The sequence below is a fragment of the Squalius cephalus genome (genome assembly GCF_949319135.1).
Source record: "Squalius cephalus genome assembly, chromosome: 22".
NCBI classification, from domain to species: Eukaryota; Metazoa; Chordata; class Actinopteri; order Cypriniformes; family Leuciscidae; genus Squalius; species Squalius cephalus.
Genome location: NC_137143.1, coordinates 9,037,109 through 9,064,056, shown reverse-complemented (window position 1 = coordinate 9,064,056; position 26,948 = coordinate 9,037,109).

Sequence of the window (26,948 nt, the reverse complement as noted above, 5' to 3'; positions counted from 1 at the left end):
AAAGAATTTTTATTTTAATTTGTTGCTTTGGGGTAGGAACGCGAAACGAATTTCCCGACAACGCCTTATCTGTATAGTGGTAGAGGGATCCTCCATAGGGAGAGACTAGTTGGCACTTCAGCACTGCGTTGTCATCGGTCCAGGTGCAGGTCCTTCATCAGATCTGGATACGGCCTGGATCCGGCAGGCTGCAGGAAAACCTCGGGATAAACACAGACACTAAAATTAGCGTAGATGCCATTCTTCTCATGATGTAACGAGTACATCAGGATTTATGGTTAGTGTTCCCGGTTCCGGCTGACCTAATCTATGCAGCCTAACATTAAATTATAGAAGTCTATAATGTATTATGTGAATGCTAGGTCAAAGAGATGTGTCTTTAATCTGGCTTTGAACTGACAGAGTGTGTCTGCTTCCCGGACAATGGTAGGAAGACTGTTCCAGAGTTTTGGTGCTAAATAGGAAAAGGATCTACCACCAGCAGTCGATTTTGATATTCTAGGTATTAGTAACTGGCCGGAATTTTGAGATCGCAATAGACGTGACGGACTATAATGCGTTAAGAGGCCGCTCAAGTACTGCGGAGCTAAACCATTTAGTGCTTTGTAAGTAATCAGCAATATTTAAAAAATTATGCGATGTTTAATAGGGAGCCAATGCAGTTTTGACAGAACTGGGCTAATATGGTCATACTTCCTGGTTCTGGTAAGAACTCGAGCTGCTGCATTTTGAACCAGCTGTAGTTTGTTTATTAAGCGTGCAGGGCAACCACCCAGTAGAGCATTACAATAATTTAGCCTTGAGGTCATGAACGCATGAACTAATTGTTCCGCATTTGTCAATGAGAGCATATGGCGTAATTTAGATATATTTTTAAGATGGAAAAATGCAGTTTTACAGATACTAGACACGTGACTTTCAAATGAAAGATTGGTATCAAAGAGCACACCCAGGTTCCTAACCGACGACGAAGACTTAACAGAGCAGCCATCGAATGTTAGACAGTATTCTAGGTTATTACGTGAGGAAGTTTTTTGTCCAATAATTAGAAACTCTGTTTTTTCAGAATTTAGAAGTAGGAAATTACGAGTCATCCAATTTTTTATATCCGCTATGCATTCCGTTAATTTTGTGAATTGATAAGTTTCGTTAGGTTTTGAAGAAATATACAGCTGAGTATCGTCAGCATAACAGTGAAAGCTAATTCCATGTTTCCTAATGATATCTCCTAATGGTAGCATGTACAGAGTGAACAGCAGCGGTCCTAGTACTGAGCCTTGTGGTACGCCATACTGAACTTGTGATCGATGAGACATCTCATCATTTACTGCTACAAACTGATAACGGTCAGATAAGTATGATTTAAACCATGCTAGTGCATTTCCCGTAATGCCAACATAATGTTCTAATCTATTTAAAAGAACGTTGTGGTCAATGGTGTCAAATGCAGCACTAAGATCGAGTAACACTAATAGCGAGATACAACCACGATCGGATGATAAGAGCAAATCATTTGTGACTCTAACGAGAGCTGTCTCGGTACTATGGTACGGTCTAAATCCTGACTGGAAATCCTCGCAGATATCATTTCTTTCAAGAAAGGAACACAGTTGTGAGGATACTGCCTTTTCTAATATCTTTGACAGAAAAGGTAGATTCGAGATCGGCCTGTAATTGACTAATTCTGTAGGATCAAGTTGCGTTTTTTTAACAAGCGGTTTAATCATAGCCAGCTTAAAGTTTTTTGGTACGTATCCTAGAGACAAAGATGAATTAATGATATTAAGAAGAGGATCTAGGACCTCTGGAAGCATCTCTTTCAGTAGCTTAGTTGGTATAGGGTCTAACATACATGTTGTCGATTTAGATGATTTAATGAGTTTAGTAAATTCTTCCTCTCCTATAGCAACGAATGAATCAAATTTTTCCTCAGGGAGACTACAATGCACTGCCTGATGCGATACTGTAGTAGACGGTTGCATAGTTATAATTTTCTCCCTGATATTATCAATCTTATAAGTGAAGAAGTTCATAAAATCATTACTGCTGTGTTGCTTGGAAACTTCTGGGCTTGAAGCTTTATTTTTCATTAGTTTAGCCACCGTTTCAAATAAATACCTAGGATTATGTTTATTTTCTTCTAATAGGGTTGAAAAATAAGCAGATCTAGCAGCTTTTAAAGCCTCTCTGTAAGTAATTGAGCTCTCCTTCCATGAAATGCGAAATACCTCTAGTTTTGTTTTCTTCCAGTTGCGCTCCATTTTTCTGGCTGCTCTCTTAAGGGCCCGAGTGTGCTCGTTGTACCACGGCGTTGGACTATTTTCTTTAATCTTCTTTAAGCGCAACCGAGCAACTGTGTCTAAATTGCTGGAAAAGAGGGAGTTAAACGTTTCTGTTGTAAAATCTAGTTCTTCTAAGCTATCTGGGATGCTGAGATGATGAAACTGATCAGGAAGATTATTAATAAAGCAATCTTTAGTAGCAGAAGTGATAGGTCTCACATATTTGAAACACGGAGTCGGCTTTGCAGCCTTGGCTAAATGTAATTTACACGAGACTAGATAATGATCTGAGATGTCATCGCTCTGCTGCAGAATTTCAACGGCATCAACATCTATTCCGTGTGATAATATTAGATCTAGAGTATGATTACGATGATGAGTAGGTCCTGACACGTGTTGTCTAACTCCAATTGAATTTACAATGTCTTTAAATGCCAATCCCAATGCATCTTTTTCATTATCGATGTGTATATTAAAATCACCAACAATTAGTACTTTATCTGCAGTCAATTAGCCTGGGTTTCCCCATGATACCTTGTGCGCAGCACGATTTTATTCACGCTGCTAGGCAGTCTGGCTACCATGGACCAGATTTTCGCCTCAGTTAGGGAACCAATCACAGAACGGGGAGGGCTCGATGAACGATGACGACATCTATGCGACACACCGAAGCAGTTTGTTTATATCTATGGATCTAACATGAGACGTAAAAATATATGCATATTTTTAGGAACACATCTACAAAATATGCCTGTATTTCAAGTTGATAAAATAATTTAAAATCAACATCAGTTTATTTGTGCCCACGCGCCACGCCCTCCCAGGATCTATAACGTTAGCAGCTACCTAGGCTACTTTCATTTTTAAAAAATTCTTCATAACCGCGCGCGCGCGATCTGCTTGCAGTTGTCGAGATAGATGCTCAGGAGTTGAAGAAAATAATAGCTAGTGGAGATTGTAAAGTTGTCGACAATACGTCATCAAAAATAAAGTCCAGTGTGTGGGAGAAATTTGGAGTTATCTGAAGAAAATATTGTGAAAGGCTTTGCTGCAAACATTTTCGTGTTGGATAGCCGCAAATGTGGAACTTCATCCCCGAGGAAGCACGCAGAAACTGTGGTAAGAAAGCAGTTCTATCGAACGGTATTTTTCATATTTAACACTGTTAAGTACAGTATGTGTGGTGTGCAGGGCGTGTTTGAACCCAAAATGGTCAGATGTAGGCTAGACGAAATTGCGTGGCATATAGTGTTGTAGCCGCGTCTGTTCGATTGGTAAAATGTGATAAGGCTACTCAGTTTTGTGGTAACGTTAGCCATGTTCTTCATGTACCGGCCTTTTGACAGCTTCGGCTGAAGTTGTCCTTGTGTTAATTGTGGTGTAATAACTTCTGTATGACCTGGCAATAAACATTTTTGTAAGTGTGTCTATAATCAGGGATGCACATAAGTGGTGCGCAGGTGCGCATGCGCTACCCAATTAAACAATGCGTACCAGATGAATTGCCGCAACCCTCATTTGCGTACCTAAGATTTGGGGATAGATAGGTGCGCAATCTGTGGTGTTGGATAGGCCTCAGAACTAGAGATGCGCGGATGGTCTATTTCATCTGCAACCGCATCGCAAAACTCATCATCCGTCCGCCATCCATCCGCACCAACGTTTTTGACCAATTTTCAAAACCGCACCCGCCCGCCATCCGCTGATTGGGCAATGCAAAGCGCTGCTGATGACAGCCGCGAGACTAGAAAACTCTCTTACCTCAGAATATCAGCAGTGAACTCCGTCTCCGATCGGCGCACATGGACAAAAATAAATAAATAATTTAAATAAATATAGTCTAAATTAAACGAACTTCGGCAAACCTGACCGTACAATATTTTCATTGTAGCCTAATAGAAAACGCATTTTGGCACATCATTTAGGATTTTTCGTTGGTGCGCCATCAGCTAGCCTATGCCTACAAAAGACAGATGAAATTTAATATTAATAATTGATCCATGTCGGTATACACAGCCTAATATTTTACACTTAGGCTATAATAAAAAAATAGCCTAAACAATCAAGATAGCCTATTTACTTTTTTTATTTATTAAAACCTGGAAATTTGTTAATGAAACATGGATTAAAATTAAGATACAAAGGCTTTTTCTGTTTGAGGTCTCTGTGAATGTTTGAAAGTTTTTTTAGTGCCGCGGCGCTTTCAGAGTGGTCGCGTCCGTAATGGAGAACTGTCACTCACGTAAGATTGTTTTTTCCTCATAAATGACAAAATACTTAAAAAAAAAAAAAGACAAACCATCAATTTAAAAAATATATATAAAAAAAGGATGGATTTATAGCGTTTTGGGGGAAAAATGGATGGATGACCTTCTATTGCCTTTGTTTTTAATTCTCCTTTTTTGAGTTTGTCACGTAAAGTTACCTCCTTCGCCGGCGTTGCCATCTCTGATAATAACAAGCAGTCTGCATAGACTCGACTAGGCCATATTAGCCTACTGCCTGATAAAAATTTGACTATTTTAAAGTGTGCTCGATTTTTTTTTTTTTTTTTTTTTTTAATTTGGATGTAGGTATAGTCAGATAACAATATTTAACAATATATTATGCATCCCTCTAATTTGTTCCTCCCGTGAGGTGGGTTAAGGAAAAAATGCATTTGAAAATGTGAGGACCAAGCAACAACCCCAGGTTCTCCCCTGAGAACAAGACCAAAAATGTTATGTGCACCCCTGTCTATAATGTGATAGTCTAAACTGATTTTATTTCGGGTGCGGGTCAGGTGTCGGTACTATTTAAAGCGGGTCGGGTGCAGATTTTAATTAGTGCTGCTGTCGGGAAACGGGTCGGGTGTGGTTTTAAGCACTGCGGGTACAGGCGGGTGCGGATTTACAAAATCGGACCCGTGCAGGACTCTGGTGTACACATAAATCTCTGACCCATCGTCTTCTTCTTTGTTGAATATCTGTAGCTCTACATACGTCATCTGGTATAATTAAAATGATTGGCTATGAGCTACGTACAGGCGCATTTGATAGACATTTGTAGCGCCCAATAAACGGCTCTGGGCATTCGTAAACCACGCCTCAAATACGAGAAAATGCACATGTGGTTCCCAGACCACGTCTCAAAGAGAAAGTGGTCTGACGTTAGCCAGGCTAGCAGTCAATATTAATTCTGATAGAAAGTCCGCAAATTCTTTGATAAAGTCTGTATGGTGCCCTGGTGGCCTGTATACAGTAGCCAGCACAAATCTCAAACGTGATTTATCGTTTACACTATATATTTTTACATTAAGCACCAATGCTTCAAAAGAATTATATTTAAAACTTGATTTCTTAGTGGTTTTGAAACTATTACTATAAATTACAGCAACACCACCCCCTTTGCGTTTCAGACGAGGCTCATGTTTATAACAGTAATCTTGCGGAGTGGATTCATTTAAAGTAATGTAATCGTTTGGTTTTAGCCAGGTTTCTGTCAAACACAGGACATCTAGGTTATTATCTGAAATCATATCATTAACAACGAGTGCTTTTGAAGTAAGCGATCGAATATTCAGCAACCCAAGCTTTAGCATTTGCTCATCTGTATTATAGCTGTTTTTTATTTGTTGAACATCAATTAAATTTTTAACCTTAGATGGGTTTAAACGTTTTTTTGGATTTCCAAGTTCGGGGAACAGACACAGTCTCTATATGATGATAGCTAGGTGAAAGAGGCTCTATGTGATGTGATTTATCTGACCTTGGTGATGCGAGGCCGCTAGCAGACGGTCGGTTTAGCCAGTCTGTCTGCTTCCTGACCTGAGGCCCAGATTGTCATGTTTGAGCTCTAAGACTATGAGCCATATTACTAGAGAGAAGAGCAGCACCATCCCAGGAGGGATGAATACCATCTCTTTTCAACAGGTCAGGTTTGCCCCAAAAACTTTTCCAATTGTCTATGAATTCTATATTATTAAGCGGACACCACTTAGACAGCCAACCGTTAAGCAAACACAATCTACTAACTATCTCATCACTCCTGCGAATAGGAAGGGGGCCAGAGCAAATTACAGTCCTTGACATCGTACTTGCAAGTTCACACACCTCTTTAATATTAATTTTGGTGATCTCCGACTGGCGGAGTCGAACATCATTAGTGCCGACATGAATAATGATCTTAGAGAATTTACGATTAGCATTAGCCAGCACTTTTAAATTTGCTTTGATGTCAGGCGCTCTGGCTCCCGGCAAACATGTGACTATGGTGGTTGGTGTCTCTATTTTCACGTTCCGTGTAATAGAATCGCCAATAACTAGGGCACAATCATTCTCAGTGGGTGTTTCACTGAGCGGGGCAAATCGATTTGTTATGGTAATCGGAACGGAAGAGTGGTTTTTAGATCCGCGACTAGAGCGATCCCTCACTATCACCCATTTGCCCGGCTGCACAGGCTCTACTTCAGCCGGAACCGACTCATGTAAAGTGTTCACTATGCTATGCGCATCCAAAACATCTAAAGCACTAGCACTCTTACTATCCTCAATTAAAGTTTGGATGCGTGTTTCTAATTCTGAAATCTTCTCTGTCAACCTAACTGTCTCCTTACATTTATCACATATAAATCCTATATTGCCGACAGAGAAGGCTATGCTAAACATGTGACATGAAGTGCAGGTGACAATAACAGGACAATACATTACTCACCGTGTTTGTTGACTGATTCTTACTCACCTGAGCTTTTTATGAACTCAAAGGCGCGGACGCGCGAGAGAAAAATAATTAACGTTAAATAAAAATAGCTGAGCACACGGGTGGCGCGTTAACAGGCTAGCAAATTACTAGCGTTTTGTGCTAGTAGTACTAATAACAGAAGCTAGCGATGTCAGGTTAATCTGAGATGTTGGGTAAAATGTAGTAGTATAAACAACTAGAAATGGTAGTAAATGATGGTTCAAAACAAAGAAATACAAGGCTAAGACGGAGCTTACAGCACCGAAGCAAACAAACACACTCACAGCAGGCAGCGAGGATTCAATATACGAATTCAATATACCTACTTTATTTTTGACAAAACATCACATACTATATATTAAACATATGAGCAGAAATTGGCGAACAAAAGCTTATTTGATGTGACAGTAGTCTTTTTTACAGTAAAAACTTTATAATCTATCCAAAACTAATCAACAAAACGCCTAGGTTATGACTAACCTCGGTTCCCTGAAGAGGGAACGAGCATTGCGTCGAGATTGACGCTATGGGGAACGCTTTGCGTGATGATGTCTTGAAGCACATGTAAAATCAGTCCAATGGTGTGGAGGAACATCAGATGCGGGTGACGTCACGAACCAGTAAGCTATAAAGCCTGCTCGAAAACAGAGCGTCAGCTTCGTACAGTCTGAAGTAGTCGCTGACAGGCATGAAGGAGATATGGCAAGGTGACGCAATGCCCGTTCCCTCTTCAGGGAACCAAGGTTACAGTCGTAACCTAGGTGTTCCCTTTCAAGGGAACTCACGTTGCGTCGAGATTGACGCTATGGGGAATGTATATACCAACGACACCATAGCTATGAATGTCTGTCCTGTGTGAAATCGAGTGAGCAGCACTAGAAAGATAACATATAAGGGCCTTGGAGGCCGCCATACTAGAGTGTGTAGAGTGAGACCGGACAGCCATAGGGGAGGGCTGTCCGGCCGACTCAAAAGCAAGTGAAATAGCCTCAACCACCCACTTGCTCATTCTTTGCTTAGATGCAAGGGACCCCTTATTTGGGGACCCAAAACACACAAACAGTTGATCAGTTGATCTAACGCCCGAACTGGTCAGAGCAAATTATTTCTTTCCTGGTCCGCATTCTGAAAGGGAGAAGGACAAAAGGCCTGCAGAATAATAGGTCTGACCACATTAGTGGGGACCTTGGGGATATAATCTGGTCTAGGATGCAGGAATGCTTTGACCATACCAGGTGCGAATTCCAAGCATGAGGGAGCAACCGACAATGCTTGTAAATCCCCAATTCTCTTAAGAGAAGAAATAGCGAGGAGGAAAAGAGCTTTCAGCATCAATAATTTAACAGGAACCTCCTCTATAGGCTCGAAAGGGGCCAGGGAAAGGCCTTGGAGAGCAATAGCCAAATCCCAAGTGGGCACGCTGGAACGAGCTGCAGGCCTCAGCCTCAACGTGCCACGGAGAAAACGAAATACCAGAGGGTCCTTCCCCAAAGACATTCCACCCAAAGGAATGTGGTAAGCACCTGTGGCCGCCACATAAACCTTTAAGGTGGACGGGGTTAGACCTGCAGTGAACCGCTCCTGCAGGAACTCCAGCACTGTACCGACTGGGCAGTTAAATGGGTCCAACCGACGGTCACTACACCATAAAGTGAATACTCTCCACTTCAGGGCATAAAGTTTCCTCGTGGAGAGAGCTCTGGAATGTAGGATGGTCTCTACAACCTCAGTTGAGAGACCTGACCCTATGAGCTGGGCCCCCTCAGAGGCCAAGCCCACAGGTTCCACAGTTCTGGTCGGGGGTGAAATATCGAGCCCTCCGCTTGGGACAGAAGGTCCCTCCTGACGGGTAGCTCCGGAGGAGACCCGTCGAGGAGAGACACGAGATCGGGGAACCATACTCTGCCCGGCCAGTGCGGGGCTACAAGAAGTAGGCGAACCCGGTCACTGCAAACTCTCTCCAGAACTCCCGGGAGCAGAGCGATTGGGGGAAAAGCATATAGACGTAGCCTCGGCCATGTCTGTACCATAGCGTCCAGCCCCAGAGGAGCTGGATGCGTGAGGGAGAACCAAAGTGGACAGTGAGACGTCTCTCGAGACGCAAACAGATCCACTTGTGCTTGGCCAAACACCCTCCATATCTGCTCCACCACCTCGGGGTGGAGCCTCCATTCCCCGGGCCTCAGCCCCTGTCTCGACAGAATGTCTGCTCCTAAGTTCTGGGCCCCAGGGATGTAAGCTGCTCTGAGCGACAACAGCTTCCCCTGGGACCACAAGAGGATATGGCGTGCCAGTTTGCATAGGATCGCTCCCCAACCCGTGAGGGAAGCATCCGTCGTTAGCATCATGACAAGGAGCTTCCAGCACGGGGCCTTGGGACAGGAACCATGGTTTCTTCCACATAACCAGGGCACGTAAGCATCGCCGCGTGACCCTGATTGTGCAAAATGGGTTGCCCCTCGGGGATAACCCCCTGGTCCTGAGCCACCACTGCAGGGGCCTCATGTGCAGTAGTCCAAAAGGTATCACGTTGGAAGCTGCTGCCATGAGGCCCAACAGTCTCTGGAACTGTTTGACAGTGAGTGACTGGCCTAGCTTTATACTTTTCACAGCTGCAAGGATGTGACAGGCACACCTGCATTGACACTGAATCCCAAACCACGCCTAGAAAAGTTGCCCTCTGAATTGGAGAAAGCACACTCTTTTTGGCGTTTAGCCGTAACCCCAACTCTTTCATATGGGCGAGAACGATCTCGATGCCGAACCGCCATCTGATGCGACTGAGCTAGAATCAACCAATCGTCAATGTAGTTCATAATGTGAATACCCTGAAGGCGCAGGGGCGCCAGAGCTGCATCCACACATTTGGTGAAAGTGCGGGGTGATAAAGCTAAGCCGAATGGGAGAACTCCTAATATCGAGCTTTACTCAAGCTTTGCCCCCGAAAGCAAACCTCAGGAACTTCCTGTGACATGGACGGATGGAAATATGCGTCCTTGAGATCTATCGTGACAAACCAGTCCTCGGACCTGATCTGTGGCACGATCTGTCTCAATGTTAATATTTTGAACTTGAGTTGCATGACAGACTCGTTTAGAACTCGAAGATCCAGAATGGGACTCAATTCCCCGTCCTTTTTTGGAACTATGAAGTACCAACTGTAAAACCGGGTTTCCCTGTTGGAGGGAGGTACGTATTCTATGGCTCCTTTCTCTAACAGAGTGTTCACTTCTTGTTCCATAACCAGAACCTGCTCGGGGTCCACCACTGTGGGTAGGACCCCCATAAATCGAGGTGGGCGTGACCCAAACTGTATTTGATACCCTTTTTCTACGGTCTGCAGGACCCAACGAGAAACATTTGGCAGTAGCTTCCACGCTGTCAAAGATTCTACTAGAGGTACCAGTCTCTCGAGACTGGTTTCTGGATTTTGTTGTTGTTGAGTAGTCGGTCCGTCGCCCTGTAACGGTGGACCGGCAGGGAACGGCTGAACGGACTGCTCTGAAATCCTCCTCAGAGGGGGCGGGCATCCAGAGGCCACTACGTTTCTGGGTGGTCCTTGAGATATGTGCTCGCCGGAGACCGCTGCACCCTAAAGCACCGGAGGTGGCAGGGTTGGCAGAACAGTCCCCTGAGGGCACCGAAGGGAGACGGGCACCGTAAAAAGAGTTGTTGACCGCTCTGCTTCGGGGGGGGGGACTGCCCTCAATGGCCTGAGCCCTCGGGTGTCAGGACCTTTTCCCTACAGCCTTCTTGGCAATAATAACGGTCCGCAGATCCGTTTTACCCCTCGAAGGCTGGGGTTGAGAGCGCCCTCCGTGTCCCCGTGATTTCTGTGGGGGAGCACGGGAGGCAACGCTCTGCTTCTGAGTAGCACGATGGGAAGAGCTCGTTTTGGAAGATTGAGGCTGCTCCCGCTCAGCAGCCTCAGGATGAGAATGACGGGGGAGGAGCTTCTGAAAGGTGGCTGCCTGTTTAGATGACTCTTGAAACTTTTCAACGGCGGAATTAACAGCATCGCCGAAGAGTCCAGAAGTGGAAAGAGGAGCATCCATCAGAAATTTTTTCTCTTTCTCCTTAATATTGCTGAGGTTGAGCCACAAATGCCTCTCAGTGGCCACCAGGGCTGCCATAGAACGGCCGGTAGGTTTTGCCGTCTCCTTGGTGGCCCTGAGGGAAAGATCTGTGGCTTGACGTAATTCACACACAACCTCAGGTCCAATACCCCCATTCTCATCTAAATCTCCCAATAATTCTGCCTGATAAGCTTGTAAAAGCGACATAGTGTGGCATCAAGCCGCAGCTTGACCAGCGGCAGAATAAGCTTTGCCCACCAGCGAAGATGTTGTTCTGACTGGCTTGGTGGGCAATACCGGAACCTTTAGGGAAGATGGCGTCGCCGGAGAGCGATAGCTCGCAAGCGTCTCCTCCACCTTCGGCATCTCCCCATAACCATGCTCTCTATAGTTGGATATAGATGAATAGTTGGAAGTTTGTGAACTAAACACTCTATATGAAACTGGTTTCTCCCACGATTTCAACACCTCAGTGTGGAGATTGGGGAAAACGGAAGGCTCCAGCATGGTGAGGTTGTGATCTCGTGGGCAGGAAACGTTTGTCGAGCTTGCTTTTCGAACGAACGTCCTGCTTATCAGCTGGCCACTCAATACTAAGTCTTTCGACTGCTCTGGTCACTACCTCAATTAGCTCTTCAAAAGCATGAGACTGAGGTGGCGAATCCTCAGAATCAGCATCAACACTGACAACATCCAGCTCCTCAGAACTGGATAGTTGCAATATTGGTGCCTCCATCGGGGCGGAAGGAACCGCAGCGCGTGCTTCCAAACTCTGAGTAGAGGCACTGGATCTATCAGGTGAAGGTTGAGATAAGGCTGGACCCATCTCAAACCCCTCTGATAGATCCATTTGCAAACCCCAGGTCTGCGATCGACGCTGTGCCTCGGCAGCAGCGAGACAAGAGCCCTGGGGAACGCGAGCCTGAGCGCCCTCACGGAAGAATGCCAGGCGGGATCGGAGCATACGCAATTGAAGCGCGTCGCAATGCTGACAGTCAGTACCCTCGAGTGCTGACTGGGCATGCTCCTCACCCAAACAAGCAACACAAAGAACATGAGTGTCCCTCAGGGGTACACACAGAATCTAAACTGCTGCTTGCTCGCCATAGTGCTTTATACATATATATATATACAGTATATATATGATATAAAAACAAACAACACCAAATAACAGGACAGTTTCACAGAGAGTGCTACTGAAGACACAGAAGCAGGCTTTATAGCTTCCTGGTTCGTGACGTTCCCCATAGCGTCAATCTCGACGCAACGCGAGTTCCCTTGAAAGGAAATCTTGTCTAAACATTAATATTTTGTCTGTAACATATCATTTTTATGATATATTAGCATATAAATGTTAATTTGCAGTTTAATACGTTGCTTATACGGCACAGAGCAGTATAAGCAAGCAGTTCTGTAAGTAAACAACAGCACGCATCTGTGCCGTTCATTCATTCACACACAGACACGCATATTTAAAGTCTTTTTGCGGGTTACAGACACTATTGCATATCGCGATTAGAACAAAGCATTTAAGAATAAAGAACTTACTATTCACAATCCTCTGCTGGATCCGTTGCTCCTCGAAGTGAAACTAACCAGCATTTCTGAGGTAAATTTCCCAGGATTATTATTACGATAATATTATTCCTCAGAGCGTTGCAAGACGACCTAAAGTACACGAGTATGATTCAACTTGATGTGTTTTATCGAGCTGATGTGGGCGTTGGCATGTTTCCATGGATTGCCTCAGATCATTTGCATTTGAATACATAGTTCCTACATAACGTCACAACATACGGGCATTTGCCGACCCGGCGCCATTTCTGTGGGCATGCTGTGGGCAGAACATTAGAAGAAGAAGCTGAAACGAGTTAATTTCGTGATAAAAAGTGAAAATGGTCATCTCCTGCTGGGTCAATGGATGTTCAAATCGTGCCGGAGGTTCAGTTAAATTTGGATTTTACAGTATACCCGTCATTAGACTTCATGAAGGTGAGAAGACTAAGCTTTTGTCAGAACAACGACGGAGGTTATGGCTGGCGAGGATAAACAGGAAAGAAACTCCCTCAAAACACACAAGAATTTGCTCAGAGCACTTTGTGTCAGGTGCGTATCTTATAATGTGTTGACAGACGTAATTTACTCAGTACTATCTTGTGTATGCTGGTAGCTGGTAACTTGTGAGTTTCATTATTTAGATTACTTTATTACAAGGGGGATCGGTGTTGTCATGTCCGAGCCTCTCGTGGGCAACGCAAATGTATTAAATAGATAATAATAGTTCTATGGTGGGCCAAAACAGTGTTCACAAACAGAGCATTGCTTCTGTAAAAAGATCTGCACTGTAAAAGATCTGTGACTTTTTATCAAAGCGATCCAGTGATCCAGGGTGTCACAATGTTGTGTTTTATTGCGAGTGTACACAAATAAAAGTTAACACTTTGCAGTTTGAATGATGTCCTGTATGAACAAAATGACGAGGTATTAAAAACATACAAAATCAACATTGTTTCCACTGTTCGATCGTGCCCGCACCTCTCTCTCACTCACAAACACACACACACACACACACACACACACAGACAGACACACACACATTCCAGCATTGCAATCTCAGATTATGTCCCTAAAGAACCTGCGTATAAAGTAGTTCCGCATTACATTAATTAATTTGCATGTGAGTTTTATTTATTTTTATACCGTGTATATTCATGCACCGAACCGTGACGCCCGTACCGTTTGGGTTCAATACGAATACATGTACCGTTCCACCCCTATTCTTCAGTGTACAAATAAGTACATGCATATTACAGAAAGCACCGATGACTGTTTTAAGGGGAACATAGGAATTAAGTTGTGCAGGCTATGGCTTTTTAATAGACAGATAATCTAGCATCATGCTACATACCTTCGCTATGATGACTACTTTTCCATTGATTGCACTTGAGCAAACGTCTCCAACCCAACCCTCGGCAAACTGATTGTACGCCTCCAGTGATTTCCAGGCTCGGAATTGCTCACGTGTAAAAACTCCTAGCCAATACCAGATAATGGTACACATGATAATACTGTATCTGAGGCAAAGCTGCATAATCAGTGCTCAGTGCTTCCTTCGTTAGCGCATACGGATCCACACCAGTGATGCGCGGGTTGATCCGAAATGAGCGGGTGCCTGCGGTCACCCGCGGTTACGAGTCATCCAAAAATATTTTTAATTATATTCGGGTTGCGGTCGGTCGGGTCGTTTGAAATAAAGATGCCAATTAAACCTTTGTAATTTATATAGTACTAGAGAGCATATGAGCGGAGTGGAGCGGTGAGAATCTCCGCTCATCACTCACGGAACTGTTCACCCCTCCACTCCCCCGCTCAAAGCTACATCAGGCCGCTCCGCTCATTATCGCTCAGCGCTCAACGCAGTTTGCTCCGCGCTCCACTCAAATCGACCCCGCTCGCTCCAAAAAAGGAAAAAAAAATCTACATGTATATCACTTTTAGCTTAGACCACAGCCTTACCTCCTAAAGAACTAATGAGCAACAACAACATTTTTCAAATAGAAATGTTTTATTTCAAATTACAAATTAGGCCTATGTAAGAAGGAATAGCCTACAAAGTCCTGTAAAATTAAACGAATAAATGGGCCTCATAATATAAATAACAATTATATAAACAAAAATATAGCTTACATAACAATTTTGAAAGTAAATTTACTATTAGGCCAGAATTTTGATAAGTGAACTTTTGCGCAACGTGCACGATTAAAATTTAAATGGGCTTATCCTATATCCATTGTAGGCCTACACACAAACTGCTGTAAAATAAAACGAATAAATGGGCCTAATAATATAAATAAAATTTATATAAACAAAAAATATATATAAAAAATATACGTAAACGTTTTAAAAGTAGACTAAATTAACTATTAGGCCAACATTCTTATAACTGAATTTTTGCGCAGCACGCAAGATTACAATTTAAAAATGGGCTTGTATCAATTGTTTGAATATTACGCTATATTTAATTTACACTTTGTTACATGTTACCGTACTCAATTTGCTAACCTTTTGCTTTCTTCCCAGCGTGTTCACATAGCACACTGCATGTTTTCGAGAGATGTGTCTTTTTAGATTCCAAAATGAATCTTTACTGACTGAAACGATTTCTCCACATTCGTTTTCTTCTACCACATTAGTTAGTTTTATATTATAGTACACCTGTATGACTTCTTATTTTCCTTTTTGAAGTAGGCTACTTTTTGAACTCCATTATTGAGCCGAGTTTTGACTGAAAATAGAATCCATCTTGCAGTCATCAACAGTAGACTGAGTCAGGCTAGACTGAGCATGCTTCAGAATCGTGGTGTGCGCGGAGCGAAATTGGAGGGGGAAATAGGGCGACGCTCCGTCCTTTTAAAAATGGCGCTCTGCGCTCTGTCCAAGATCCGCCCGCTCGGGCTCCCCGCTCGCTCCCTCTCCACTCCGCTCACATGCTCCACAATTTTCTATGAAATACATACCTACACTTTATTGGCTGAATAACTGGCGCGAAGATGACGCACGAGCTCAGTCTGCAGGTAGAGATGGAGGCGGCAAGAGAAAAGGTGAAGACTGGGGAGTGGAAGCTCCGCAAATACACACAAAGTGTGGGAGACATTTGCCGAAATAATGAAAGATGATGACCAAAGTGCTGGCTTTGTCATGTGTACTTCTTGCTATGCATTTACTACTTTTAAAAAATGCGGATCAGGAAGCGGGTCGGGTACAATATTTTCTTCTTTTTTTTTTGCGGTCCGAGTTGCGGGCAGGTTAGTTGAAAACGTCGGTCGGGTGCGGGTTGTTTATACATTGACCCGCGCATCACTGATCCACACCATTTATGACTGAAATTTTCGCATTGTACCTCTCTCTGTCTTGTGTTAATAGAGTCTCTTTATAATCTCTGTCACTTTGTCATGATTTTCGTAACATATAAACAGAAAGAAATATTCTAAATTTGCTTGTAAAACTTTGTAAACACAGCAGCTTATGCCATCAAAGATGGCGTCTCCGGGGAGGTCACGTGACATTAATTGGCCTGTGGGAACTATGTATAGCGCGCGCTCTCCGTGGGCGTCTTCACATTAGCACTTAATGAGCTATAATGAGCTGAAATCAGAACTACTGACATCTCTCTCTTTTCATACAGATTACATAAACTAAGAATATTTGTTTTTAATATAAATTACTTAATTTAAAAGAAGAAAATTCAAGATTTTCGCCTGTGTGCCTGTTTGCCTGTGTGACTGAGTATTTTCTGAGTTACAGTTCATTTTCAGACGTTTTTCAGAATGGACTTCACTGACAGAGAGAAGGCAGAACTCTCATCATGTTTATTTTTCTTTATTTGGCAAAAAGCACAACACTTAGTTTTTATTGTGAGTATACACAAAAAAAAAAAAAAAAAAAAAAATCCTTAACAGGATCGAATGATGTATAACACTTATATGTAAGATCAAAATCAACAGAGTATTTTGAGTCTCTTTTGCACTAATATGAAAAAAAGCGAGCTGATTAACCCCAGGGGGTTAACCCTCTGGGGTTGGCAAACACGCCCGTGTTTTGCTGGATTTTCTTCACATTGTAGCAAAATAAACTTAAATTACTCCGTCATTTATGGTCATACAGAAAAAAGAAATATAAAAAAAGAATCTGTGAGATGTCTACTTTTGTATGTGTCCACATACAATCAAATCAAAACATTGTGCTTTTGTAAAATAAAGAAAATAAACAGGGTGTGCTTCTGCCTCTCCGTCTCGCTGAACTTTTTTTTCTTGAGCACGTCTATAAACTGAAACAAAACTTAGCGAATACTTGTCACACATTTATGAGCCATATATCTTTATAATCATTTAAGTGTGTACTTTTAAATGATCGGATTCAAACTGAAAACAAATATTCTCTGCTTAAGTAATTTGTATAAAACCAACAAGATGTCCAGTTTCTCAAGCGCTTGCTCATTATTTTTAATTTGACCACGCCCACACGAGCAAAAGAGATTGACATGCAAATCGTCCACGCCTCACACGAACGCGCTCGTTACCTCAAAAACAAAGCACCAAACTTCATCAAAGTCTCTGCTTTTCGTCGAGTTTGGAAGACACGCCGTGAGCTTACATTGGATTTACCTCAGAAGAAGAACGCGATTTGAAGACAAGGAAGATGTAAGGTAAGAAATTCTTAATTATTAGTTAATGTTATTGTTGCATAAACTTCACATCGCAGTTGAACCGTTACTGTGTTTGTGGATATCTGCTCAAACGTAGATATGTATAATATGGTAACCATAATGTATCATATTTTGGAGTGCGCTCTGCGTTTGAATGTATCATATTTTGGAGTGCGCTCTGCGTTTGAATGTATCATATTTTGAAGCGCGCTCTGCGTTTGAATGTTTCATATTTTGGAACGCGCTCTGCGTTTGAATGTTTCATATTTTGGAGCGCGCTCTGCGTTTGAATGTATCATATTTTGGAGCGCGCTCTGCGTTTGAATGTATCATATTTTGGAGTGCGCTCTGCGTTTGAATGTTTCATATTTTGGAGCGCGCTGTGCGTTTGAAAAGCAAAATGCACCAAACAATAGGCTTCATTTTTTTATATTGTAATCAATATATATTTTTTACAGGGCCCAGATGCAACTGAGTCCTGCTGACTTCAACATTCACATGAGTCTCTGTACATGAACATGGTAAAGTGAAAATCAAACACCTTGGAAATGAAAGGTATGTACAATGTTTTTAGGAATGGCACAAAGGTCTCTGTCTTTTGATCATTGTTTTCAATAATGTGCTTTTTTGTCATTTGTTGTGTATCTTTGGATTATGTTGTGTTGTAAATAAATCCAAACAATCAAAAAGCCATTCTTTTTTAAAACTCCTCATTCTTTGTGCAAGGTTGCTCAGAATGATAGGGCCATTAGGGGGAGGGTCTTTGTCTTTCTCAGGTGTGAAAGAAATTAAATATTCATGATGTTCACGCCTCTTTGCATAAAGCTTTCTCACACAAAACACGTCTTGCAAATTTTAAATCAATATATTGTCTTATCTGAATGAGTATGCAGGATGATTTTCACATAGTTTGAGCAAATATTCTAGGCTACGTCATACAATTTTCAAAAGTGTTGTGAAGAAATAATCAATATGGGTTTTATGACCTTATTTCAGTGACAATATCTTTTTGTTTTTTCACAAACCACGCATAAATGTCATTATCTCAAAACGACAAACTTTTACATACATGCTGCTGACATATTATTGTAGCAGAGTTTGTGCTACATACAGTGTAATCAGACTTTAGCCATGAAAATGTCACAAGTAACATAAATAAGCACAAATGTCAGAGCATGTCAGAACACCTCCAGGGCCCAGAAAACACCTCAGACCCCAGAGGGTTAACAGAAGTCCCCATGCTGCCAGATGGACTAATAAAGGAGCCAGTCTCCTGAGACTGGCCTCTGGTGTATTGCGAGTTGTCAACTCGGTGCCCTGAAGCGGATGACTGGCAGGGATCAACCGAACTGGCTCCTCTAGTAACCTCCTCAGAGGATGTGAGCATCTCAGTGTTGCAGCGTCCCCGGGCGTACACTGAGATCTGAGCTTGCTGGAAACCAGTGCTCCCTAAAGCACCAAGGATGGCAGGGTTGGCAGAATGGTCCCCTAAGGGCACCAAGGAGAAACAGGCACCATATACAGTGGGGAGAACAAGTATTTGATACACTGCCGATTTTGCAGGTTTTCCTACTTACAAAGTATGTAGAGGTCTGTATCATATCATTGGTATTTTTTATCATAGGTACACTTCAACTGTGAGAGACGGAATCTAAAACAAAATCCAGAAAATCACATTGTATGATTTTTATTGCATGACATAAGTATTTGATCACCTACCAACCAGTAAGAATTCCGGCTCTCACAGACCTGTTAGTTTTTCTTTAAGAACCCCTACTGTTCTCCACTCATTACCTGTATTAACTGCACCTGTTTGAACTCGTTACCTGAATAAAAGACACCTGTCCACACACTCAATCAAACAGACTCCAACCTCTCCACAATGGCCAAGACCAGAGAGCTGTGCAAGGACATCAGGGATAAAATTGTAGACCTGCACAAGGCTGGGATGGGCTACAGGATAATAGGCAAGCAGCTTGGTGAGAAGGCAACAACTGTTGGCACAATTATTAGAAAATTGAAGAAGTTCAAGATGTCGGTCAATCTCCCTCGGTCTGGGGCACCATGCAAGATCTCACCTCATGGGGCATCAATGATCATGAGGAAGGTGAGGGATCAGCCCAGAACTACACGGCAGGACCTGGTCAATGACCTGAAGAGAGCTGGGACCACAGTCCCAAAGAAAACCATTAGTATCACACTACGCCGTCATGGATTAAAATCCTGCAGCGCACGCAAGGTCCCCCTGCTCAAGCCAGCGCATGTCCAGGCCCGTCTGAAGTTTGCCAATGACCATCTGGATGATCCAGAGGAGGAATGGGAGAAGGTCATGTGCTCTGATGAGACAAAAATAGAGCTTTTTGGTCTAAACTCCACTCGCCGTGTTTGGAGGAAGCAGAAGGATGAGAACAACCCCAAGAACACCATCCCAACCATGAAGCATGGAGGTGGAAACATCATTCTTTGGGGATGCTTTTCTGCAAAGGGGACAGGACGACTGCACCGTATTGAGGGGAGGATGGATGGGGCCATGTATCACAAGATCTTGGCCAACAACCTCCTTCCCTCAGTAAGAGCATTGAAGATGGGTCGTGGCTGGGCCTTCCAGCATGACAACAACCTGAAACACACAGCCAGGGCAACTAAGGAGTGGCTCGGTAAGAAGCATCTCAAGGTCCTGGAGTGGCCTAGCCAGTCTCCAGACCTAAACCCAATAGAAAATCTTTGGAGAGAGCTGAAAGTCCGTATTGCCCAGCAACAGCCCCGAAACCTGAAGGATCTGGAGAAGGTCTTTATGGAGGAGTGGGCCAAAATCCCTGCTGCAGTGTGTGCAAACCTGGTCAAGAACTACAGGAAACGTATGATCTCTGTAATTGCAAACAAAGGTTTCTGTACCAGATATTAAGTTACTACCAGATATTAAGCTGCTTTTCTGATGTATCAAATACTTATGTCATGCAATAAAATGCAAATTAATTACTTAACACTAGAAGTCCCAGAGATTTGTAACCCTCCTTTAGCCAAGTGGATGCTAACTGGCTAGTCTTTTGGCTATCATTAGCATCAATTCATGTGTAAATGTGGTCATTACCTGAGCAATCTGCAGGGGGGTTGGGGGGTGTGTGTGAATGGTTGCTGGTGGCTTGTTTGTATGTGTGGGGGAGGGAGGGCTGTTAAAAGCAGAGAACTTGATTGACCATGTCTCACATTGGCATGTAAGGTCTTGCCCAGGTGTAAACAGGTATGAATTAGCACATCTAATTGCATGCAGCTTGCTCTCAAATGAGAGGTAATTCCTTTTGTGCTGAGGTGGATAAAATCTCACTGCACATAGCCTACTACTTCAGTGCCCTCAAGAATTCTGTGGTGTACGAACCTCCTCTCCAAGAAAAGAAAATGCAGAGAAGACTCACCACTCGGCAGGCCTTGGAAATTATCCTGAGTGAAGTAAACCCTTGTGACTCAGATGGAGAAGACATAGAACTACAGCCGGATTCGGACTCAGAGCTGTCTGATCTGTCTTCAGGTTAAGTTTCATTTCATATTATTTCCTATTTCATTTCAAACCAGTAAGTGGAAAACACCAAAAAAGCAGAGTGGAGTGACATAAATATTTACTCTGCCTTTTTTGTATTGTCCACTTTTTTGTTTGTACTACTTAGCAGACATTCACTGCCATCTGAAGTGCAAAACATTATTAGTTGTTTCTTTGCTTTAGTTGTATCTTTTTATTTAGGAAGATATTTCAGACATTATTTCGATACAGAGAAGGAGATACTGGAATTATTATTAGTATCTATGCATGCATTTGTGATATCATTTGACTTTTCCATTGCTCACAATTTGAATTTGTTCACACTGCAGATGAGGAGACTGCTCCTCAACCAAAAAAGAGAGCCCGTTTGGGGACTGACCTGACAGAGACAGCGAAAGATGGCACAGTGTGGCGTGAAGAACAGGTGGGGATGCGTCTCCCTTTCACCCCAATCAAAGCGTACGCTGCAGATGGAGAGCCAACGGCTAAGGCCAGGAAAAGTATCTCGAGTCGCCTTCAGAGCTTCCTGTGTTTCATCACTCTTGACATGCTTCATAGCATTCAAGAATGGACTATTCAACATGCACAGGAAATGGAGCATGTTCATTGGTTCATGGCCCTCCCTGAACTAATGGCATTTATTGCAATTGTCATCTTGCGGGGGCTTACCAAGGTTCCATCAAAATGTAGTGATGAGGCTGATGGAACCATTCCTAGACAAGGGCAGAAATGTTACCACGGACAATTTCTTCACATCGCTGTCACTTGCGCATAAACTTCTTAGCCGGAAAACCACCATCCTCGGCACAGTCAACAAGATTCGCCGGGAAATCCCTCAATCCGCTAGACACACAGATCGCAATGAATTCACCACTCAGGTATGTTGCAGGTCTTTTGTGGTTCTATGTTTGTGTTTCTAATTTTTAGAATCAACACCGCCAAGTGTGTCATTGTGTGTAAAAGTGCTATGAAAATAACAATTTATCTTATTTATTAGGTGTTTTCAACCACTGCTGCTACGCTGACGGCATATGCTCCCAAACGGAAGAAGACCGTCTACATTCTTAGCAGCATGCACAGCGTGATTCAGACTGATAATACCACCAAAAGGAAGCCAAACACTGTCACCCTTTACAACACCACAAAGTGCGCCGTGGATGTGATGGACCAGATGGTGCGGGAGTACACTGTCCGCACAGGGACACGGCGCTGGCCAGTTGCCGTGTTCTATAACATGATTGACATGGCAGCACTGAATGCACATGTGCTGTATCAAGCATGCACCGGAAGGCAGGAAAGACGGGTGGACTTCCTGGTGGAGCTTGCAAGAGAGTTGGCTAACTCTCATATGTGTGCGAAGAAGGCAAGAAAAGAACAATTGCTTCGGACACAACCCTCCACACCTAGCCCTGGAAAAAGAGCCATGTGTCAAGTCAAACACCAATGCAAGAACAATCATGCCACTGTGCGATGTGTTCACTGCTACAGATACACATGTGGTAAATGCAGACGGGAGATACCATGGCAGTGCCAGGATTGTGAGTGATTGCTGGAATGTACTCACTCACATTTTAATAATATTTGTAAATATGTGTACAAATGGTTGGTTTCTATTTTATTTTGTACTGTTTTTATCAATAAATCTCAGCAACAAAGGAAAAAAAACATGTGTGTTGATTTCTCCCTAAGATGGCAAAGTGAAACACAAGTTTCCTTGAAGTGGCTCAGCATGGCCCCACATTATTTACATAACAAAAGCAACCGTTCACAGGTGATTAAGGATATTAGCCTAAAGCCTTCCAGCCCATCGGCTGTCCTGCGGGTTTTATAGGTAGAAAAGCCAAATGGCTGCTCTCTGGGACTTCTAGTGTTAAAAAACATACAATGTGATTTTCTGGATTTTGTTTTAGATTCCGTCACTCACAGTTGAAGTGTACCTATGATAAAAATTACAGACTTCTACATGCTTTGCAAGTGGGAAAACCTGCAAAATCGGCAGTGTATCAAATACTTGTTCTCCCTACTGTAATGTGTATAATGAGGTGTAAAATTAGCCTCTCGAGACTGACTTCTAGTGTAGGTTGAGTAATATTCCTGTCGTCCTGAAATGGCTTGCCGGCAGGAGATAACCGAACATACTTCTCCAATACCCCCTCAGAGGGAGTGAACCTCCCATTTCTGCCACATTGTTGGGTAGAGACTGGAGCACACTCACCGGAGACCGCTGCACCCCAAAGCACCAGAGGTGGTGGGGTTGGCAGAATGGTCCCCTTTCATATAGACATCTAGACTTGTCAAAGCCAGACAGCTATTCACCATTTAATTTCTCAAAATTAAATGCACCCAAAAAACAACCAGACAAGTCAAGTCAAGTCATCTTCATTTATATAGCGCTTTTAACAATGTAGATTGTTTCAAAGCATCTTTACAGAGATAAACGTATAATTTAAGGTAACAGAGATTGTTTTGGCTTTATAGCGGTTCTTTAATAAAGTTATTTTCCAGCTAAAGTTAGTTTTGATTGATTCGCTTCCGTCGCAACGATCATTTGTTATTAAATTAGGGGCCGCTAAGACGACACCATTCTCTCTACACAGACTTTAAACGCGAACCTGTGAGAAACGCTGATGGCGGTCACATGCGCATTAAGAATTGGTTCTATAGTTATGTGCGTTTGAATATATGTGCGCAGGTTTGGAATTCCCTACAAACCAAGCCTAAACAAAGTACTGGCGTTTCCTTATAATTTTTGATACAGAATTTTATTTTATTTGATCGATTCGGGGTAGGTACGCGAATTGATTTTCCCAACAACGCTTTATCTGTAGAGTGGTAAAGGAATCCTCCATAGGGAGAGACTACAACCCCTGGCAAAAAGTATGGAATCACCCCTCTCAGAAGATGTTCATTCAAATGTTTAATTGTGTAGAAAAAAAACAAGCACATATATGCCACAAAACAATTTTCACTGAACAATCCAAACTTCTGGCTGTATAAAACACTTAAAAAAAAAAAAAAAAAAAAAAAAAAAAAAAACTATAGTCAATTACAACTGTTTTTACAGATCACACAGAGGAAAAAAATATGGAATCACACAAATCTGAGGAAAATTATATGGAATCACCATGCACTTTGCATTTCTAAAACAAACACCTGTATCTGATTACAACTGCTAATTAGTCTGCAGTTAAAAAAGAGTGCTTGCACACATTAGTGATGTGTTGAACCAAGATGATTGACATAACTCATGGCTCCAACACGAGAGATGTCAGTTGAAACAAAGGAGAGGATTATCAAACTTCTCGAAGAAGGTAAATCTTCACGGAATGTTGCAAAAGATGTTGGTTGTTCCCAGTCAGCTGTGTCTAAAATCTGGACCAAGTACAAATCAAATGGAAAGGTTGTAAAAGGGAAGCGTACTGGTAGACCAAGAAAGACATCAAAGCGCCAAGACAGAAAACTTAAAGCAATATGCCTTGAAAACAGAAAATGCACAACAAAACAAATGAGGAACAAATGGGCAGAAAGTGGAGTCAATGTCTGTGACCGGACTGTAAGAAATCGCCTAAAAGAAATGGGATTTACATACAGAAAAGCCAAACGAAAACCATCATTAACATCTAAACAGAAAAAAACAAGGTTTCAGTGGGCTAAAGAAAGACAATCTTGGACTATGGATGACTGGATGAGAGTTATATTCAGTGATGAATCACGAATCTGCATTGGGCAGGGTGATGATGCTGGAACTTTTGTTTGGTGCCGTTCCAATGAAATTTATAAAGACAACTGCCTGAAGAAAACATGCAAATTTCCACAATCATTAATGATATGGGGTTGTATGTCAGGTAAAGGTATGGGAGAGATGACAGTCATTACATCTTCTATAAATGCACAAGTTTATGTTGAGATTTTGGACACTTTTCTTATTCCATCAATTGAAAGGATGTTTGGTGATGGTAGCATCATTTTTCAGGATGATAATGCATCGTGCCATAGGGCAAAATCTGTGAAAACATTCCTACAGGAAAGACATATAATGTCAATGGCATGGCCTGCAAATAGTCCGGACCTCAATCCAATTGAAAATCTGTGGTGGAAATTAAAGAAAATGGTCCACGACAAGGCTCCAACCTGCAAAGCTGATCTGGCAACTGCAATAAGACAAAGCTGGAGACAGATTGATGAAGTATACTGTTTGTCATTAGTTAAATCCATGCCTCAGATAATTCAAGCTGTTATAAAAGCCAGAGGTGGTGCAACAAAGTACTAGTAGTGTTTTTATTTGGTGATTCCATATAATTTTCCTCAGATTTGTGTGATTCCATATTTTTTTCCTCTGTGTGATCTGTAAAAACAGTTGTAATTGACTATAGTTTTTTTTTTTTTAAAAGTGTTTTATACAGCCAGAAGTTTGGATTGTTCAGTGAAAATTGTTTTGTGGCATATATGTGCTTGTTTTTTTTTCTACACAATTAAACATTTGAATGAACATCTTCTGAGAGGGGTGATTCCATACTTTTTGCCAGGGGTTGTAGTTGGCACTTCAGCACTGCTTTGGATCGGGTCCAGGCGAAGGTCCTTCATCAGATCTGGATAAGGCCTGGATCCGGCAGGCTGCGGGAAAACCTCGGGATAAACAAAGACACTAAAATTAGCGTAGATGCCATTCTTCTTATGATGTAACGAGTACATCAGGATTTATGGGAAGTGTTCTCGGTTCCAGCTGACCTAATCTATGCAGCCTAACATTGAATTATAGAAGTCTATAATGTATTATGTGAATGCTAGGTCAAAGAGATGTGTCTTTAATCTTGCTTTGAACTGACAGAGTGTGTCTGCTTCCTGGACAATGGTAGGAAGACTGTTCCAAAGTTTTGGTGCTAAATAGGAGAAGGATCTACCGCCAGCAGTCGATTTTGATATTCTAGGTATTATCAACTGGCCGGAATTTTGAGATCGCAATAGACGTGAAGGACTATAATGCGTTAAGAGCAAGTACTGTACTGCGGAGCTAAACCATTTAGTGCTTTGTAAGTAATCACCAATATTTTAAAATTGATGCGATGTTTAATAGGCAGCCAGTGCAGTTTTGACAGAACCGGGCTAATATGGTCATACTTCCTGGTTCTGGTAAGAACTCGAGCTGCTGCGTTTTGGACCAGCTGTAGTTTGTTTATTAAGCGTGCAGGACAACCACCCAGGAGAGCATTACAATAATCTAACCTTGAGGTCATGAACGCATGAACTAACTGTTCCGCATTTGTCAATGAGAGCATATGGCGTAATTTAGATATATTTTGAAGATGGAAAAATGCGGTTTTACAGATACTAGACACATGACTTTCAAATGAAAGATTGGTATCAAAGAGCACACCCAGATTCCTAACCGACGACGAAGACTTAACAGAGCAGCCATCAAGTGTTAGACAGTATTCTAGGTTATTACGTGAGGAAGTTTTTTGTCCAATAATTAGAATCTCTGTTTTTTCAGAATTAAGTAGTAGGAAATTACGAGTCATCCAATTTTTTATATCAGCTATGCAATTCTGTTAATTTTGTGAATTGGTAAGTTTCATTAGGTTTTGAAGAAATATACAGCTGAGTATCGTCGGCATAACAGTGAAAGCTAATTCCATGTTTCCTAATGATATCTCCTAATGGTAGCATGTACAGAGTGAACAGCAGCGGTCCTAGTACTGAGCCTTGTGGTACGCCATACTGAACTTGTGATCGATGAGACATCTCTTCATTTACTGCTACAAACTGATAACGGTCAGACAAGTATGATTTAAACCATGCTAGTGCAATTCCACTAATAGCAACATAATTTTCGTGTCTATTTAAAAGAATGTTGTGGTCGATAGTGTCAAATGCAGCACTAAGATCGAGTAACACTAATAGAGAGACACAACCACGATCGGATGATAAGAGCAAATCATTTGTGACTCTAACAAGAGCAGTCTCAGTACTATGGTACGGTCTAAATCCTGACTGGAAATCCTCGCAGATATAATTTCTTTCAAGAAAGGAACACAGTTGTGAAGACACTGCTTTTTCTAATATCTTTGACAGAAAAGGTAGATTCGAGATCGGCCTGTAATTGACTAATTCTGTAGGATCAAGTTGCGGTT